Source organism: Lemur catta, chromosome 13, assembly GCF_020740605.2.
Source record: "Lemur catta isolate mLemCat1 chromosome 13, mLemCat1.pri, whole genome shotgun sequence".
In the NCBI taxonomy this organism is placed as follows: domain Eukaryota; kingdom Metazoa; phylum Chordata; class Mammalia; order Primates; family Lemuridae; genus Lemur; species Lemur catta.
In genome coordinates, this window is record NC_059140.1 from 4,901,597 (window position 1) to 4,920,034 (window position 18,438).

General features: G+C 41.2%; 1 pseudogene; it reads right to left on the bottom strand.

The window, feature by feature from the left end:
- Positions 1 to 5,247: 5,247 nt before the first annotated feature.
- Positions 5,248 to 5,427, bottom strand: LOC123649599 (annotated as a pseudogene).
- Positions 5,428 to 18,438: the final 13,011 nt, after the last annotated feature.

Genomic DNA, 18,438 nt, shown 5'->3' on the forward strand with positions numbered 1-18,438 from the left:
CAAAAGACACTCTAGAAGAAATATTTTGACTTAAAACAACATAATTGCCTCTCTTTATTTTGCAGTAAAGGGAGCCTTAATAAACAGCTAAATAATCCTAGGCTGGCAAGGGGGAAAATGGCAGGAGGCTCCAGCATGAGAAAAAGCCCATCACAGGGCCAAGGATCTGCACAGATGACTCAAGGAAGAGAAAACTCAAGTAGATATTAAACAACCCAGAGGTGATTCACAAGTATCATTTGGAAACCTGGAAATGAAAGGAACAATGATTTTGTTTGCCACACAGGCATCAGATTAGCAAAAAATCAAAAAGATATTAACACCCAAGGGAGGCTGGGTACATTATGTTGGGGGTTAAAATTTCAACAAACAAGTTATGCGAGGCAGTTAGTCTATTGTAACTTCTAAAATTTTATTACCAAAAAGTTTTCATTTACCTCCCACTCACTCTGTCCTTTGTTACCTTCCTCAATATCTCTCTGTCTGTCCCTGTCTTTCTCTTTCTCCATTGTATTCCTCAAACTGAGGAAGCAAGCTCTGATGCTAGGAGCTGCCCTGTGGTAAGCCCCACATGGCAGAGAACTGAGGAAGTGACCAGGCCAGCAGACAGGGGGGAGCCCAGGATCTTTGTCTACTCTGGATCCTGCCGATACCCACATGAGTGAGCTTGGAAACTGATCCTCCCCCAATCCAGCTTCAGCTGGGACCGCAGCCCAGCTTCATGGGAGACATTGAGGCAGAGGCTCCCCCCTATACTGTGCCCAGATTCTTGTCCACACGAATTATGAGATATTAAATAGTTGTTTAAAAGTACTATGTCTTGGGGCAGTGTTGTCAGAGAGAAGCAGGTCACTCCCCTCATGTCTCCCAGGATCCTCCCTCCCTTGGCACCTCTCTTCCCCAGGCCCCTTGCAGCCCCACTGGCCCCTTTCTAACCTCGTCTCCCAAAGTTACTTCTCCCTGTAAGTCTCTGTACCAAGGGTTCCCCTTGACACCTTGTTCCTAGACTTGTGCGAGGCTGGCTTCCTGTTGTCATTCTGGTTATAGCATAAGTGTCACCTTAGCGAGGCATTTTGATCCCTGCATGCAGTTACTCCCCAGCCCTCCTTCCCGATATCCTACATGATTTTCAATACAGCAGATATTTGACTTCTATACATTTATACATGGATAAATGTATAGAAGCCAAATATCTGCTGCTCTATAACACCAAAGAAGAGGGAAACACTTGAAATGACTGAGAGAACAAGGATAACCTATGAAAATGAGAAGAAAATTTCCATAGCTTGTGTGAAGCGAAAAATAGAAAAATAAACAATGCTGAGAGAAACTATCATTAAACCTAGAATTGAATGCTTAGCTAAAATAACTTCAAAAAAATGGGTAAATTAAAATAATTTCAAAGGTAAAAACACCAAGTGATTTAGTTATAAATAGGAGCTTCCTAGGAGTGCATTTTAAGAGAAAAGTAATGTTTTGTATGTAAAGTTAAAAGTGAAGATTAAAGAATAAGTGACTGGGTATGGGAATATCAAACACTGATGAACATTGAATTAAAGAAGCCAAATAGCCTTTGCAACACCAAAATAAAAAATGGTTATGTGTATGTGTGTTATGTGTGTGTATCTGTATATGTTAGTTCTACACATTTAAGTCAGATAACAAATCCTATACTACTTGAATAATTGGTAGAAGAATCTATAGAAGATTTTTTTCCATCACTACTTTGTTAAAAATTAATGGCGCTTTGATTTTATATTTTGCAGAATATTTATTCTTCTTTTATCAGAACACATTTCTATCAAGGGACAGACAGTGGCATAGAGACTGACCACAAGATTCTGGACACCTGGGATGACTGTGTCATACCCGCATAGCACAGTTAAGGTGGATGCAATAGTGACGTCCACCAGTGCATGACCACAAAGAAACTCACCAGCAGCAGGATGGTCTGGGTGGCCCTGTTCTTTGCTGAGGCTCCTGGAGGGAAGCTGGTGCTGTGAAGGTGCTGGGATCACCTCCGATGCCTGGACAAGAGAATCACCATGAATGCACTAGAGAAGCATATTTCCTACAAAAAAGGAGATATCTCTTTTTAGTGCCAGCATCGAAAACAGACTTCTGTTCATATGACTTCTGGGAGAAAGGGAGCAGTATTTAGTGAGAATCATTAGATTGGTCTGGGCCCAGTTGGAAGATCTCGCTGTGTAGAAGATCAGGTTATTAGTGAAAGACACAGAGAAACCCCAGGAAGAAAAAGAAATAGGAGATGTAACACTTGAATTTCTTTTTGAACCTGGCAAACCAGAAGGTGCTAGGGCAGATGGTGATCACCTGGAGCAAGCTCAGGAGGCAGGTGATGCAGACAGAGAAATTTCTCATCACCCTGATCAGGTAGAAAAATGCCTTACATTTGAAGTCATTTTGAAAATCCAATGAGTCAGACAGTTCTGAAAATACTGTAAAAACTTCAATGAGGAACATCGCTGTATGTAGACAAGGGCCAAGTCACTGCTGGTCACATCAGTGGGCTTAGGCCTACATTCAAGAGGGAGTGTGGAAATGCAAAGGGAAGTAGGAAAGTATTTGCTCAGAAGCCTGCTTGGAAAAAAAAAAGACATCTTCTAATGGTAACATAAGTGGAAAGTTTTCTCATTTTAACAGCAATAAAGAAACACATCTTGTTTCTGAAAAACACAATAGAACTCACATGATGTTATTTTTTATATGCATAATTATTACCACTACTATCATTTTTATTCAACCCAACGATCCTTGAGTAACCCTAACTAGCTCACACAAATTCTTAAATAATCAGCCTCTCTGTATTATTTTTTATGTTATGTAGTTTTTATACGCCTAACACCATCTCAAGCACAACCAAGCCTGTGTAGCTGTCCATTAGCTATGCTCCTACAACACCTGGGCCTCACTACTTGGAAGCATTTATTAATATTCTACTTTCTCTGACTAAAAATTCATTCAGCATACAAAAATTACTCTACGGTGCTTGCACAAATGTACGAAATTAAATTTATATTAAAGGAAAAAGAATCACCAAGTTTAACAATTAAAAAAAATCTTAGGTCCATTACATCTTTTCTTGGTTTTTAACATTCTGACTTATTGCCTAAAACTTTTTCTTTGGAGATATAATGGAATTTTTCAACAGTTTGATGAAATTTCATTTACTCTGACAGAAAGGAGAGAAGATTTTATTAATATCAAGATGATGTTTAAAAAAAGCTTCGCATGAAATGTGATGATATTCTGAGTTGGACAATTAGTACAAACCTAGAGTCTTAAAACAACATTTATTTATCATATTGCATTCCTCAGTGTCAAAGACCAAAATTTGTCTTAAGAGAAGGAGGAGGAGAAGGAAGAGGTCAGCAAGATTGAATTCCTTTCTGGAGGCTCTAGATGAGAATCCATCTTCTTGGGTTTCTTGGTTTTGGATTTTGTCCTAAGCTTCTTGAAGTTACCTGCAATTCTTCGCTCCTGTCTGCCAACTACCTGCAAAGCCAGCAGTGGTTGTTCTTATGTTATATCCCTGTAACACTGAGTCTCTTGCCACCTGATTGCACATTTAAAGATTCTTATAATTACATTGAGCCCATGTGGGTAACCCAGGGTAATGTCCCTATCTTAATGTCAGCTGATTAGCAATCTTAATTGCATTCTGTTATTGAACATCACAATAATTTAAACCATAAACTTTGACTTCATTTAAAAAATAATTTAGAAAATGTTGGTAATCCCTACCCTTCCAGCCCAATGCATTAGGACTACTTTGTAGTAATTTTCCATTATCCTTTCAGATGTTTTCCTACTTAGCATGTACTATAAATGCGGACTGTGTCTTAGTCCATTTTGTGCTGCTATAACAGGAAACTGGAGACTGGGTAATTTATAAAGACAAGAAATGTATTTGTCTCACGCTTCTGGAGGGCAAGAAGTCCAAGACTGAGGGCCCACATCTGAGGAGGGTATTCATGCTGCATAATCCCATGGCGGAAGGGGATGGCAAGGAGGGGAGGAAGTGGGGGATAGAACTCATTCTTTTATCAGGAACCCCATCCTGTGATAACTAAACTGCTCCTCTGATGACAGTATTAATGAATTCAGGAGGGCAGAGCCCTCATAACCTGATCACCTCTTAAAGTTCCCACATTTCAACACTACCGCATTGGGTATTAATTCTCCAACACAATTTTGGAACACATATTTAAACCAGAGCAAACTATGCCATGAACATTGTGACATTTTTAAAAACTAGAAAGTTTTAAAACTTAGAAAAAAATCAGAGTTATTTTCTAATTTTTGCAATTTATTGATTATTTTGAATTTTATTTTGGCTTGGTTGGACAGAGAAGAAACTGTTAAAAAATCTCTTATTGTACAGTGAAAGTAAATGTATCTCATCAGAAGAAAACATTTCTCATTATTTTAAATAGAGTTAGGTATTTTTATTTTTATTTTTATTCATTTTTAGAATAAAGGTCATGGGCCCCATCAACATATAATAGGGTTTGGTTAAGAATGGAAAGCCCTAGAGCAGTTTCAGTATGTTTATCCCACTTATATCATAGAAGCCTATATATACAAATTCAGAGAAGATTGGTGAAGAGCAATGAAATCCTGTATTATGATATAAGATATTATATATGCTACACAAAATCTTAGTTCTGTTACCTAAATTACAAATAAAATACTGTGCATTGTTTCCATGCAGGAAAAGAAGAGGTTAACTCTCATTTTCCATGTCTATATTTGAAATTACCTTCGATCAGCAGGTGTATAATTCTATGTATCTACTTTGCTTGTCTTCTATGTTCTTTTAAAAAAAATTATTTGCGCTATAAAGAGTCTTAGATATCATCATAGCTATTATTAGACACAGCAAATGTGTCTAGCAACCAGCAATATGGTAGCTAATATGTAGGATAACAACCAGACATTATTTCTAATTTGGCCAGAGGAGTTAGTTTACATGAATGCATTTGAGATCCAATGACTTCCACTTAGATATTTCATATCAAAGGATTCTGGAACATTCTTTTTGACATTTAGTCTTCAACTTGGAAAACATGCCTATTATAATTATGCTTGAATTCATCATCATAAATATTTAAATTTTGAGGAGAGCATAAAAATTAGATTAGTGTCTACTGTGAGGCCTGGTTACTAATTCCATCTTGTCTGCCGCAAACCCCAGGCCCAAACTGTCTCTTGTGCGAAGTAACCCTTTGGTAAAATACCTCCCAATAATATAGCAACAACTGATTAATGAGGACAGGACTCTGCTCATCCTGCTAACATGCCAACATGATTAGCATTTCCAGTCTTGGATAGAGGACATATCAGATATGAAACTGATAACAACAGATATGACACTTGATCTTAGCCAAAAGGCCGAGAAGCGATGCATCTCCAGTCTTGGAAGAAAGGCCCTGGTATTAGCTCCTACTGCTCTGTCAGCAAGCTTGTGAGCTGTGATTCCACTTATGGTCCCAATTAGAGACTCTTGAATGGTGCCCCCACATTTGTCATGCAGCATCTGCCAATGGACCCTGTCAGACCCCTGTGGATGCAACTAATCATGTTCTGTCTGGACTGTGCTGACACAGGCTCCCTTTTTTACTGAACTGACTTTTTTTATTGTGGTATCTACAAGAGGGACTCCTTGATTTGACCGTTTTTACTCTGATTTTTGACACTGCATTGCCTCAACTGCTTTACTGACAGAATTCCAACAATTAATAACAGAGAAAGGCACCTATTACAACATTGACTTCATGACACCTTCCCCCTGGCACCCATGTCTTTCCTTGTGATTAAGAGAAACTGAGACTTTACTGCTACATTTTTCCCACCCCATGAACTCTGTCATCTGACAATGCAGCTGGCTAATATCATTACCTGCTTGACCACAGGTAGCTTTTCTGTGCCACAGAGCTTCTTCCCTGCTTACAGGGAGTCTGCTTTCTTCCACCACATAGCAAAGCTTCCAGGCTGGATCAGCTTCCACGGACACCTCCTCGCCTTTATTCTTAGCTTTTCTGGAGACTCCTCTACTGCTATGACAACTTTACAGGCTAGAACTTTTGCAACACTCAGCTAGTCCCTGATGCAGCTTACATCTTTCCAATCTGTATGGAGCTTTCTCATGCACAACAGCATGTGTGCCTTCTGGCCCTGGTCCCTGGTGACTGCTTCATGCCCTTCCAGACTACACGCCAATTTTTCCACCTGCTGAAAGACGCTCTCATTGTTACAATTTCTGTCTTTCATTTGCATGGTCACATAGACTGTCCCACCAACCCTGACTACATCTTGACCTGGCAAGACCTTTACAGGCGCATTTTCTCACCAGTCTTAAACTTTAGAAAAATTAAATTTAACAAAGTTTAATTGAGCAATGAATAATTTACAAGTCAGGCAGCCTTTGGGACCAGAAGAGGTCAAAGATTTGCTCGACAATGTGGGCAGAGAGCATTCAGAGACAGCAAACAGAAATGAGATACAGAGACAGCTTCACTGGTGACAGCTCGGCCTTGGCCTTTTGGGGGCAGGTCTGAACTATTGGCAGCCTGTGGGTGGCTGAAGGTTGGTAGCTGTTAGTGCCCAAGACTCAGCTATTTTCTACACAAAACATACTCCTAAATTAGCTTTCCCATTTCTTTACGTATTGAGTTAGGTTGCAGTTTCTTTCTTAAAGAATTAAGGTAGGAAGGCAGCCTCAGGCCACAATTAGTTTAACTGTCTCTTAGGCCACCTTCATCGCTGTTTCTACAACCTGTACCACTTGGAAACACTTGACACCTCAGTTATGCTTGCCAGTCATTTGGGACAGATAGGACTCAAAACTTAGGTGTGATTGGGCCATCTTCAATATAAAGATTTGCACCTACGACATCACCTCCTGCACACCCAGTGTCTTCAGACCTTACTACTTGTTTCTCAGTCCTTTAGATCCTGTCCCATTCCGGCCTGCCATTGCTCATAATCAAGCAACTCCAAGCCTACTACCGCTAAGTCCAAGACTGCTCAAACTCCTTTTACATCCCCATGTGACTATATATTTCTCAGCCTCAGTACATCTGGTGGCTCTTGCTGCCCTAGGTGGCCTCATGTTCCATATTCTGTTGCGGCTTCTGCAGACCTACTCACCAACTTCTCAGCACCAAAGTCAATGAAAATTTTCATCACAGGGTCATTTCAGCCACCCACCAAGCAGCCAACCTGTCAGCTTGCCGGTAATGCCTTTGCCAACATTCCGCCACTAGTCCACGTTCACAGTCAAGCCCCGGTTACTTCCTGTTAATGTCTCTTTCCTCACCTTGGTGAGTTTCCTCCAGAGTCACAGCTGATCCTCACTCTCGTTATCTCCCCTCATTTTCCGCCAACACTGGGACAGCTGTGCCCTCTCTGCTGATGACAGAGTTCAGTCCCCCCTGGGTTGTTCCAGGGGTGCTGCCAATTTCTGACTTAGCATCACACGTGCCTTCTTACTGGGTAACTTCATACTGATTGGGGCACCTGCCCTGGCTGGTTGGGCACCTCTCACCTGACTGCCCTCCAGGGGGGATGGTGATCCTTTTCTGGTGATTCTCCCTTCCCCACCTGTGGCTGCATCCACCTCCTTCTTGCATTCCTTCACCTGCACCAAAGGGGCTATATGACCCCTGGGGAACTTAATCAACTAGGACAATCCAAAGCCGTCAAATATGACACACTATAAGAAAAATGAAGCGTTAATACACAAATAAATACATATATATAGGGTGTACATTTTTTCTCTGGCCTCAGGAACTGCAGATGCTGGCCCATCTCAACTTTTCCTGAGACCGTCTTAATGTTTTGAGTCCTCGTTTCTCCTTTCTCTGTATTGGAATTTCCCCCCCAGGAACAAAACTGCCATTTGCTTGTCAGATACTGGGAAATAAATCTGACTAAAATTTAGTGGCCTTCTACCTCAGGAAAATTGTTAGTGGCCCAGTGCCTAGGGCATGTTGAGATATCTCTTCTAAGGTAAATGATAAGTTTTTGCATCTGGCTCCTTCCACAACCAAGAAAAAGACACAGTGTATAGTGGCTTCTTTAGATTTTGGAGGCAACATATTCCCTACCTGGGTGTATTACTGCATCCCACTTGCCAAATCACCTGAAAAGTTGCTAGTTTCCAGGGGGGTCCAGGAGACAACTCTGCAGCAGGCCCAGGATGCTGTGCAAGCTGCTCTGCCACTCAGACCAGGTCATCAAGATCCAGTGGTTCTTGAGGTATCAATGGCAGTTAACAATTTTTTGGAGCCTTTATTAGGCCTCGATAGGTGGATCATATGTCAGCCTTTAGAATTTTGGAACAAGGCCATGCCATCACCTACAGATAATTACTCTCCTTTTGAGAGACAGCCCTTAGCCTACTACTTGGTCTTCGTAGAAACTGCATGATGGACATGGGCCACAAGTTACTGTGTGACCTGAGTTGCCTATGATAAGCTGAGTATTATCTAACCCACCAAGCTATAAGGTTGAATGTTCATAGCAACACTCTGTCGTCAAATGGAAGTGGTATATACATGATTGGGCCCAAGCAGATCCTGAAACACAGCTAAGTTATAGGAAGAAGTGGCCCAAATGCCAATGGTTTCTTCTCCTCCTGCACTGCCTTGTGTCTACAAGCCAGCACCTGATGGGGAGTACCCTACTATCAGTTGGCAGGGGCAGAAAAGACGGGGCCTGGTTGACAGATGGTTCTGCACAACATGCAGGCACCACTTAAAACTGGACAGCTACAGCACTACAGCATCTCTCTAAGACATTCCTGAGGGATAGAGGTGAAGGAAAACCTTCCCAGGGGGTGGAATTTTGGGTGGTACACATCATTGTGAACTTCTGTTGGAAGGAGAAATGGCCAGACATGCTATTGTATACCAATTCATTGGTTGTGACCCACAGTTTGGGTGGAGTGTCAGCAACTTGAAAAGAAAATCATTGGGAAATTGGTGAAAGGGAATTTGGGGAAGAGGCATATGCATAGACATACTTCTGGAAAAGCCAAAACCATGAAGACATCTGTGTCCTATGTCAAGGCCAACCCAAGTGTGATCTCAGCAGAGACAGGTTTAAATAACCAGGTAGACAGGATAATCCATTTTTTGGATAGTAGTCAGCCTCTTTCCCCAGTCACACTTGTCATCACCCATTTGGCCCATGATCAAAGTGGCCATCCTGGCAGGGAATGGAGGTTATGCATGGACTCAGTAATGTGGACTTTCATTCACCAGGGCTGACCTAGCTATAGCCTCCACTGAGTGCCCAATATACCAACAGCAGATACCAACACTGAGCCCCAGTATGGTACCGTTCCACAGGATGATCAGCCAGCTGGTTGGTGCCAGGTTGGTAATACTGGACAACTTCCATAATGGAAGGGGCAAGCTTTTGTCCTTACTGGAAAGACACTTACTGTGGATATGGATTTGCTTTCCCTGCATGGAATGTTTTTGACAAAACTATTGTTTATTGACTTGCAGAATGCCTCATCCACTAACTTGTCATTCCACACGGCACTGCATTTGACTAAGGAACTCACTTCACAGTCAAAGAAGTGTAGCAATGGACCCATACTTACAAAATTCATGCTCTTGTCATGTTTTCAATTGTTCTGAAAAAGAAGGTTTCAGAGAACTTTGAAATGGCCCCTTGAAGATGCATTTACAGCACCAATTAGGTGCAGTGTCTTGAAGGTATGAGATAAGTTTGCACAGAAGGCTGTATATACACTGAATTGGCATCCAACATACAATGCTGTTTCACTTATACTCAGCATTTACAAATTAAAAAAATCAATTGGTGGAAATGACAATGGGACAACTCACCATTATCCCTGGTGACCATAACTTTATGCTCTGCTGGCCTAGTCTTCTTAGTCCCAGAAGGAGGAATCTTCCACCAGGAGACGCAACAATGGTTCCATTGCACTGGAAGTTAAGACTGCCACTGGCCACTGTGGGATCCTCATGTTTCTGAGACAATAGGCCAAGAAGGGAGGAGTTACAGTGTTGGCTGAGGTAATTGATCTAGACTACCAAGAGGAAGTTGGTCTACTGTTTCACAATGGAGATAAGAAATAGTATGCTTGGATTACAGGATCCCTTGGGGCTGTGGTCCCCGACGCCCAGGCTGCTGACTGGTACCAGTCTGTGGCCTGTTACAAATCAGCCACACTGCAGGAGGTGAGCAATAGGCAGGTGAGTGTATTCATTTGTATTTACAGCTGCTCCCCATCCTTTGCACCATGGCCTGAGGTCCATGTCCTGTGAGATCAGTGGTGGCATTAGATTCTCATAGGAGTATGAACCCTACTGTCAACTGCACACACGAGGCATCTAGCTTGCACACTGCTTATGAGAATCTAGTGCCTGATGATCTGAGGTGGAGCTGAGCTAGCATTGGGGAATGGCTGCAAATACAGGTGATTATTTGCAGAGAGGTTGCATTATGGTGAGTTGTATGATTATTTCCTTATCTATTACAATGCAATAATAATAGAAATAAAGTGCACAATAAATTAATGTGCTCAAATCATCCTGAAGCCATCCCCCCTGCTCCCAGACAGTGGAAAAATTGTCTTCCATGAAACTGATCCCTGGTGCCAAAAAGGTTGCAGACTGTGGCCTTAGGGCATCTGTTGTATCCCTATGCCCTGTGATTAAGGTCAGTGAAAACTTTAACAGCACAATGGAAGCAGTACTGTAACTGACCCAGTCCATTCGAGAATGAAGGTTTGGGTCAACTTTCCAGGTAAAAAGCCAGGACAAGCTCAGGACCTTTCTGGAGTTAAAGCAAATACAGAATGGGCAGGGAAAGAAGGTAGTTTATGAATACGAGCTAGGACCAGCTGCAGTAAGGAGGACTGTAATTTTCATGAGTATTTCCACATTTTGTTATAAATACTTTTTTGTTTATATACATGAATTAAGCAAATATCTCTGTATTTTCCTCTTATTCCCTTATGTTTCATAAGATGTATTTAGACTTTGTATCAGTATTTTAGTGTGATTAATTTTACATCATATTATTTCAGTTACTGGATATCTAGAGATGAGAAAACATCACTCAAGGACTTTACCTGCTGTTCTGGGCAAACGTTAAGTGTGTTTTAAGTTGTATGCAAGTTTCAGTTGTACACAAGTTGTATCATGTTAAGTAGAATTATGACCTTGTCATTTTTATTTTGAAATTAAATGTGGCTTAAGAAGATGCTTATGGGTTCCAAGTTTAAAAAGGGGAAACTTTCTGGTGGTTGATTGTCTGTTAATTTTATTTATACTGGGCTAAGGGATCCCTAGATAGCTGGCAAAACATCATTTCTGGGTGAGTCTTACAGGGTGTTTCATTAAGAGATTGTATTTGAATCAGGAGACTGAGGAAAGGGACTCTGCTCTCACCAATGAAAGCAGTCTCCATTAAATCTGTTGAGAGCTCAGATAAAACAGAAAGGTATGGGTTATCAGAAGTTACTAACATTAATGTCACTGAAGTTGGTGTACAGCAACCCCCACACTGCTAAATTTGACTGGCAAAAAAAAAAAGTAGAGGAAAGGCAAATTATCACCAACACTTCTGGAGTTGGCACATCAATCTTCTACTGTCTTTGAACATCACAGCTCCTGGTTCTGTGGCCACTTAACCTTCCCCTGCCCTCCCCTCTTGGTTTTAGGTTCTTAGGCCTTCAGAAAGAGACCACTGGCTTACTTGTTCTTAAGTTTTCACTTGGCATATGGAACTTTTTGGCCTATATAACTGCATAAGCCAAACCTCATAATAAATCTCTTCCTGTGTATCTCTATAATTCTATTGGTTTCGTTTCCCCTCTGGAAAATGCTGACTAGCACATTGTGTCAGGGAGAAAGTATCCCTGGTATGGAAACTTGTGGGCAGAAATGAGTTTGGCCAGAGGAGGTTAGACAGGTGGCGACTATGGCTGCAGCAAGACTTAGAGGAGATAATGGGAGGGTGGGGGGAAGACAGGGTCAGATGCTGGGGCCTGGTGCACTGTGTCATTACTGCTCTCTGAAAACATTAGCTCCAAATTTAGTTTCTTAAAACTCCAAACATGTATTATGTCACAATTTCTGTGGCCCAAGAATCCTGGCATGGCTTAGCTGGGTGTCTCTGCCTCAGCGTCTTTCATAAGGCTGGGGCTGTTTCCCCAACTGAAGCTTGGGCAGGGGAGGATCCGCTTCTAAGCTCAATCTGGTTAGTTGCTGGCATCATTCAGTTTGGAATGAGGGCCTGAGTTCCTTTCTGTCTACTGGCCTGGGCCCTCCCTCCATTCTTTGTCACACAGGCCCATAAATAGGGAATCTCAAAACATTCAAGCTTGCTTCCCCAGAGGAAGGTACAGGACATAGAGAGAGAGAGAGAGAGAGAGAGAGAGAAAGAGAGAGAGAGAGAGAGAGAGAGAGAGAGAGAGAGAGAGAGAAAGAGAGAGAGAAGACACCTGAGAGAGAAAGTAAGTGGCAAGTTACAGTCTTTTAGTAATTCAATCTGTGAGGTGACAGTCCATATCTTTAGTTTGCATGCTATTGACTAAAAGTGAGTCACTAACCCCTACAGGTTACACAAGGATGGGGACACTTGGAGGTGGGGATCATTGTGCATCATCATGGGGCTCCCACCACAGACACAAAGGTAAGGCACATGAGCTTGACTCTAAATATAATGGGAAGGCATTGGAAGGTTTATTATCACAAGATAACAATATCTGAATTTTATTTAATTCCAGCTCCCTCATGGTGGGTCTTGGTAAATGAGATCAAGAGAGGGAGTGATTTCCCCAAGATCCAACTGACAGAACCCATGTCAGTTTGAATTTTATTCTAGGCTACGTCCCACTGATCATAATTCTTCCATCTCTACGCTTATGACTTAGCTACATGTAACACACACCTACAAGAATTATAAGTATTATCTCATATGCTCCAGATGAGTTCCCTTGGAGCTAGATGATAAGCATTATTCCCACTATGCAGGTTGAAAGACTGAGGAGGCCATTAGAGGCACAATGGCATATCTGGGCTCACAGAACTGGTAAGAACAAGGAGGCTCTGACCCAGCTCTGTCTCCTCAAACCTGTGGCCCTGACTGTAGCCAGGACTTCCTGGAGTGCTGAGGTAGGCTGTGTTTGCATAACCGTGGATAAGACAGCAGCTGACACGCGGGAGGAGGGTGAGCAGTCAGCAGTCCAGAAGGCCCATTGAAAAGGGCCCACGTGATGCTTGGTGATTAACCCCAAGAGAACTTAGAGCTCTGATAACCAGGCACCCACATTCCAGAGACAGCCTTCTATCCAACTCACTTGACAGGAGACTCTTAAGAGAGTAAGATGTCCTCCTCCTGTATCCCAACTGTCTGAGGTTCTTGCCTCTGAGGCCTGGAGTCAGAGCCTTTCTGAATGGTGCAGACATTGGCTCAGCCCTCAAGCTTCTCACCCCCATGTTTCAGACCAGTTGACAAGAGACACCCAAAGGTAACACAAGGTACCCCAGGGCAGGTCCATCCAGGTCAGGCCTCACTTGTGATTCCACCTGGGCAGCCTCACACCCCTCCCTATTAATAGATGTGTGTGGGAGGAACGGGGATGAGAGGGATTCCTATGCAGAATCAAGTTGTCAGGTGTTGCCACACTGGTGGATGTGTCATGTCCATACCCCAGGTTATGATGGCAGAATGGAAAGTTGAGTGTTGGGGATCAAGCTTGTCTACTCAGATGTTAATTCTGAGATCCTGATTCACCATTTGGTTTCCTCCCTGGCTGGAGGTCTCTGGAGATTCTTCTCTGTGCCTGATCTAGGGTACAGAATTTCTAAAAAGACCATTGATACCTCTTGACCTAGCTGCCAGGCACCTTTTTCACAGGGCTCAATGCAGGAGATCAACGAGGAGGTGTGTGGGTCCAACTACTCCATCTCCTTGGGTAATGGGTAAGGGTACCATGCCACCAACCATGGCCAGTACTGTGCTGGGGTGAGAGTGGGCACAGAAGGGTTTCCACAGCCTGGAACTCAACATGACCAGGGTGGGCCTAGGACCCAGAGCCGAATACGGGAACTCCCTGGGTTCTGTCCTAGGACTTTTTTACTTGAGTGACTCACAGTCCCCTCCCAAAGAATCCTGGACTGCGTTAGTCCCCGGTGGCAGCTTGGTTAGGTACAAAATTCATGTGCATACACTTGTAGGAAGATCAGAGGAAATGTTTGCATTTTTTTCACTTTACACCAGATCATGAGTGTCTTTGCATTTGACTATTGTTTTATAGTTTTAACTACTTGCCACAGGTATCCCATGTAGCTGTCAGCTCCACTGCCCTTCCAGACCTCCAATTCTATAAAACAAACAAATATCACTCTTACTAGGATGGTTTATGTTTGAAAATATTTGAGGGGTTTAAGCTATTCTAACATTTGTCTGCAACTTGCTGTCTCTCAGAACACATCCTCTTAGTGCTGCCATATTGAAAGCTGTGGTCTCACTTGTGTTCATAATATTCCACCAGGGAGGCCGTTTCTCACAGCCTTTTAGCCTTTCAGTGCTGGTGGACCCTGACATGATTCAATTCTCTTGCCATCTCAGCTATGCTGCAGGGGACACTGCGTGTGTCCTAATAGATCACATCAGTTTGATAGGGCTGCCACGACAAATTACTACAGGGCTGTGTGTTTTTAGCAGCATTTACTCAATTCTTGAGGCAAGAAATCTGATATCAAGGCGGCAGCTGGAGTAGTTTCCCATTTATTTACTTATATTTTCACGATGTTTGAAGACAAAAAATTTTAAATTTGATGGACAATTCATCAAATTTTCTCTTCATTATTCTTATGGTGTAAAATGTATGAAATCTTTGCCTAATTCAAGATCACAATAAAATACTCTACTATTCCTCCTAGAATATTTAAGTTCTGGCATTTAGATATACAATCTTTTTGAATATTTTTGTCACATGTGTTTTAAATTTGGGGTCCACATTTACCCTTTTGCATCTCCATATCCAATTTTACCAGCATCATTTGTTCAAAACACTTTGCTTTCCTCTCAAATTTCTTGACCCCTTTCTCAAAATGCCTGTGTTTGTTAACGAACCTTTAAATCTCCTCATTGGTCTACTTGCATCTATCCTCGTTCTCCTACCACGTGCTTTAATTACAGTTACTCCTTTTAAAGATTGTTTTGTGGTTTCTGGTTTCCTTTGCACACAAATATAGATTTAGGGTAAGCTTGTTGATTTCCATAAAAAATGCAGTTGACAATTTGAAGGGCGCCCCCGCCCCCATGGGACGCGTCCTTGGTGCTGCCACACCGCCTTGTCACCACTGCCACAGTGACCTCACAGAGCGGGTCCCCGTGGGCCGCTGGCGCCCAAATGCAGGCGGCCGGGGCAAGCGGTGGGGCCCAGCTGCCTGGAACCAGCGGTGCGACGACAGTGCAGCCTGGGGACAGCGGAGTCCCCAGCTCCGGACAGCGCGGTAAAGCGCGTCCACAAGGAGCTCCTCGACCCGGCCCGCGACCCCCGGCCCAGGGCTCAGCAGGGCCGGCGGGGGACGATGTGCTCCACTGGCAGGCGACCCCAATGGGGCGCAACGACAGCCCCTACCAGCGAGGGATCTTCTTCCTGACGATCCAGTTGCCACCAGATTTCGCCTTCAAACCACCCAAGATCGCATTCACCACCGAGTCCACCCTCCGACATGAACAGAAATGGAAGCGTCCGTCTGCACTTCTTAGATCTGAGTGGTCGCCGGCTCTGACCGTTTCCGAAGTGTCGTCATCCAGCTGTTTCCGTGTTGTGCGACCCCAACCCCAATGATCCTTTGGTTCCTGAGATTTCGAAGATCTGTAGAAAGGATAGGAGAAATTACGACGGAATAGCTCGAGAATGGACTCAGAAATACGCCATGTGACTTCAAGATAAATAATACCATCACCTTAATGGTAAAGATAAAGTGGCAGTTCAATTTAAAAAAATTTGCAGGGACTGCATTGACTGTAGATCAATTTATGGAGTTTTCTGTTCTTAACAATATTAAGTTTTGTTAACATTTAACGTTTCTTTCCATTTATTCATTTATTTTGAGATTTCTTTTAGTGTTTAAAACTCCAGTGTAAAGTTCTTACACTTCTTTTGTTAAATTTATTCCTGAATATTTCTTTATTTGTGATGCCATTGTGAATAGAGTAGTTTTAATTCAATTTTCAGATTGTTAATTGCTAGTATAATATGTATTGATCTTGTATCTTGTGACATGGGTGGATTTATTTATTAGTTCCACTGAGTTTTTAGTAAGTTGCTTCCAAATTTTTATGTAGAAGATTATGTTCTTTGCAATAAAAGGTAGTTCTACTTCTTTTTTTCAATCTGGAGGATTTTATTTCACTTTCTAATGTAATTTCCCTGGCTATTATCTTCAGTGCAATACTGAATAGAATAGTGAAAGTGGAGATTCTTGTCTTGTTCCTAGACTTACCGGCAAAGTACTCGGTCTTTCACTATTACGTATAATGTTAACTGTAGGTTTTCATACATTCCTTCTGGCAAGACTCAGAATTTTCCAAAAATGAGTAGTGTGCTGGGAATTTTATCACAGTGGGTGTCGGATTTGTCAAATGTTTTCCTGTGTCTATTGGAATGATATCTTTTGTAACTTGAATAAATTAATATTGTGTATTATCTGGATTAACTTTTGGATATTAAGCCAACATTGCATTTTTTAAAATAAAATCTCACTAGGTCATATAGCCATATGTATATGCTCCTTGTGAAGTTTGCTAGTATTTTCTAAGGATTTCCGTGTCTGTATTCTTAAAGGATTTTTGTCTATAGTCTTCTTTACTTTTGATTTCTTTCCTGCTTTTGGTATCATGGTAATGGTGGCCTCGTAGAATGAATTGGAATGTGTTACTTTTATTTTTAGAAGTTACTGTGAAGAATTGGCATAATGTTTATTTTATGTTGATAAAATTTATCATTTAAGCCCTATACATCATTCAACAATGGAGATTTGTTCTGGGAAAAGCACTGTTAGGTGATTTTGTCATTGTGTGAACATCACAGAATGTACTTGCACAAACCTAGAAGGTACAGCCTGTTATACACCTAGGGTATATGGTACAACCTATCGCTCCTAGGCTACAAACCTGTAAAACATGTTATGGTACTTAATATTGTAGGGAATCATAACACAATGGTATTTGTGTATCTAAATGTGTATCTATGGTTAGATACACAAAAGTTACAGTAAAATACAGTACAACAGATAAAAAAATGGTACACCTGTATAGGTCACTTGCCATGAATGAACATATAGGACTAAAAGTTGTACAGTAAATATATAAACCAATAGCATAGTCACTTATGATTATATTATCATCAAGTATTATGTATTGTATATAATTGTATGTACCATAGTTTTATCTCACTGGCGACACTGGTTTGTTTACACCAGCATCACCATAAATACATGGATAATGCATTGTGCTTCAATCCTCACATGCACTAGAAAGTTTTCAGCTTCATTACAATCTCATTGAAGCACTCTAGTATATGCAGTCCATCATTGACCAAAACTTTGTTATACAGGGCAGGACCGTATTTTTATATATATATATATATATATATATATATATATATATATATATATATATATATATATGACTATTTTTATAAGCTATTTCTTCAATTTTCTTTCAAAATTTGTACCTATAAAGATATTATTTCTAATATATAGTATTCCATGGTAACAGATTTTTCTGGAAACTTGACCTGAGAAAATCTGGAATAAGAATATGAAATGAGGCTTTACCATAATCAATGACAGACCCAAAATTTCCTCTTTTGTAGAATGGACATTGTGACTACAATTACTGTACCTAATAGTCATATTTACTGTGTGTGACAATTAAGTTATTGAATATAAAAGATATTAGTAAAACTGTAATTTGACATTGGGTTTTATGAAGAGGGCTCTGATGGAGATAACCTCTTTTCATCAGTATTTAGATAAGACAGAAACATGATTTTTATGACAAATACAAAATATTATAATTGAATGGTATTTGCAAAAGATCATTTGATGACTCCAGGTGGTTGGTATTTACTTAGCACATACAGTGTATTAGGTACTATACCCAGCATGATACATTTATAGATATAGTACCTAAAGTTCAAAAATAAATAATTCAGAGATTCATTGGAAATGATAAATTGACATATTTTCAGTCATAAGAGGTGACATTAAAAGCATCATAAAAATCAACTGTTTGGTATACGGTAAATAAATTAACCTAAAGTGTTAAGTAATTTTATTAGAATGTTTGACTAATTAGTTATAGAAATAAATGGGCAGCACTTTGACCAGTAAACAGCAAATATGC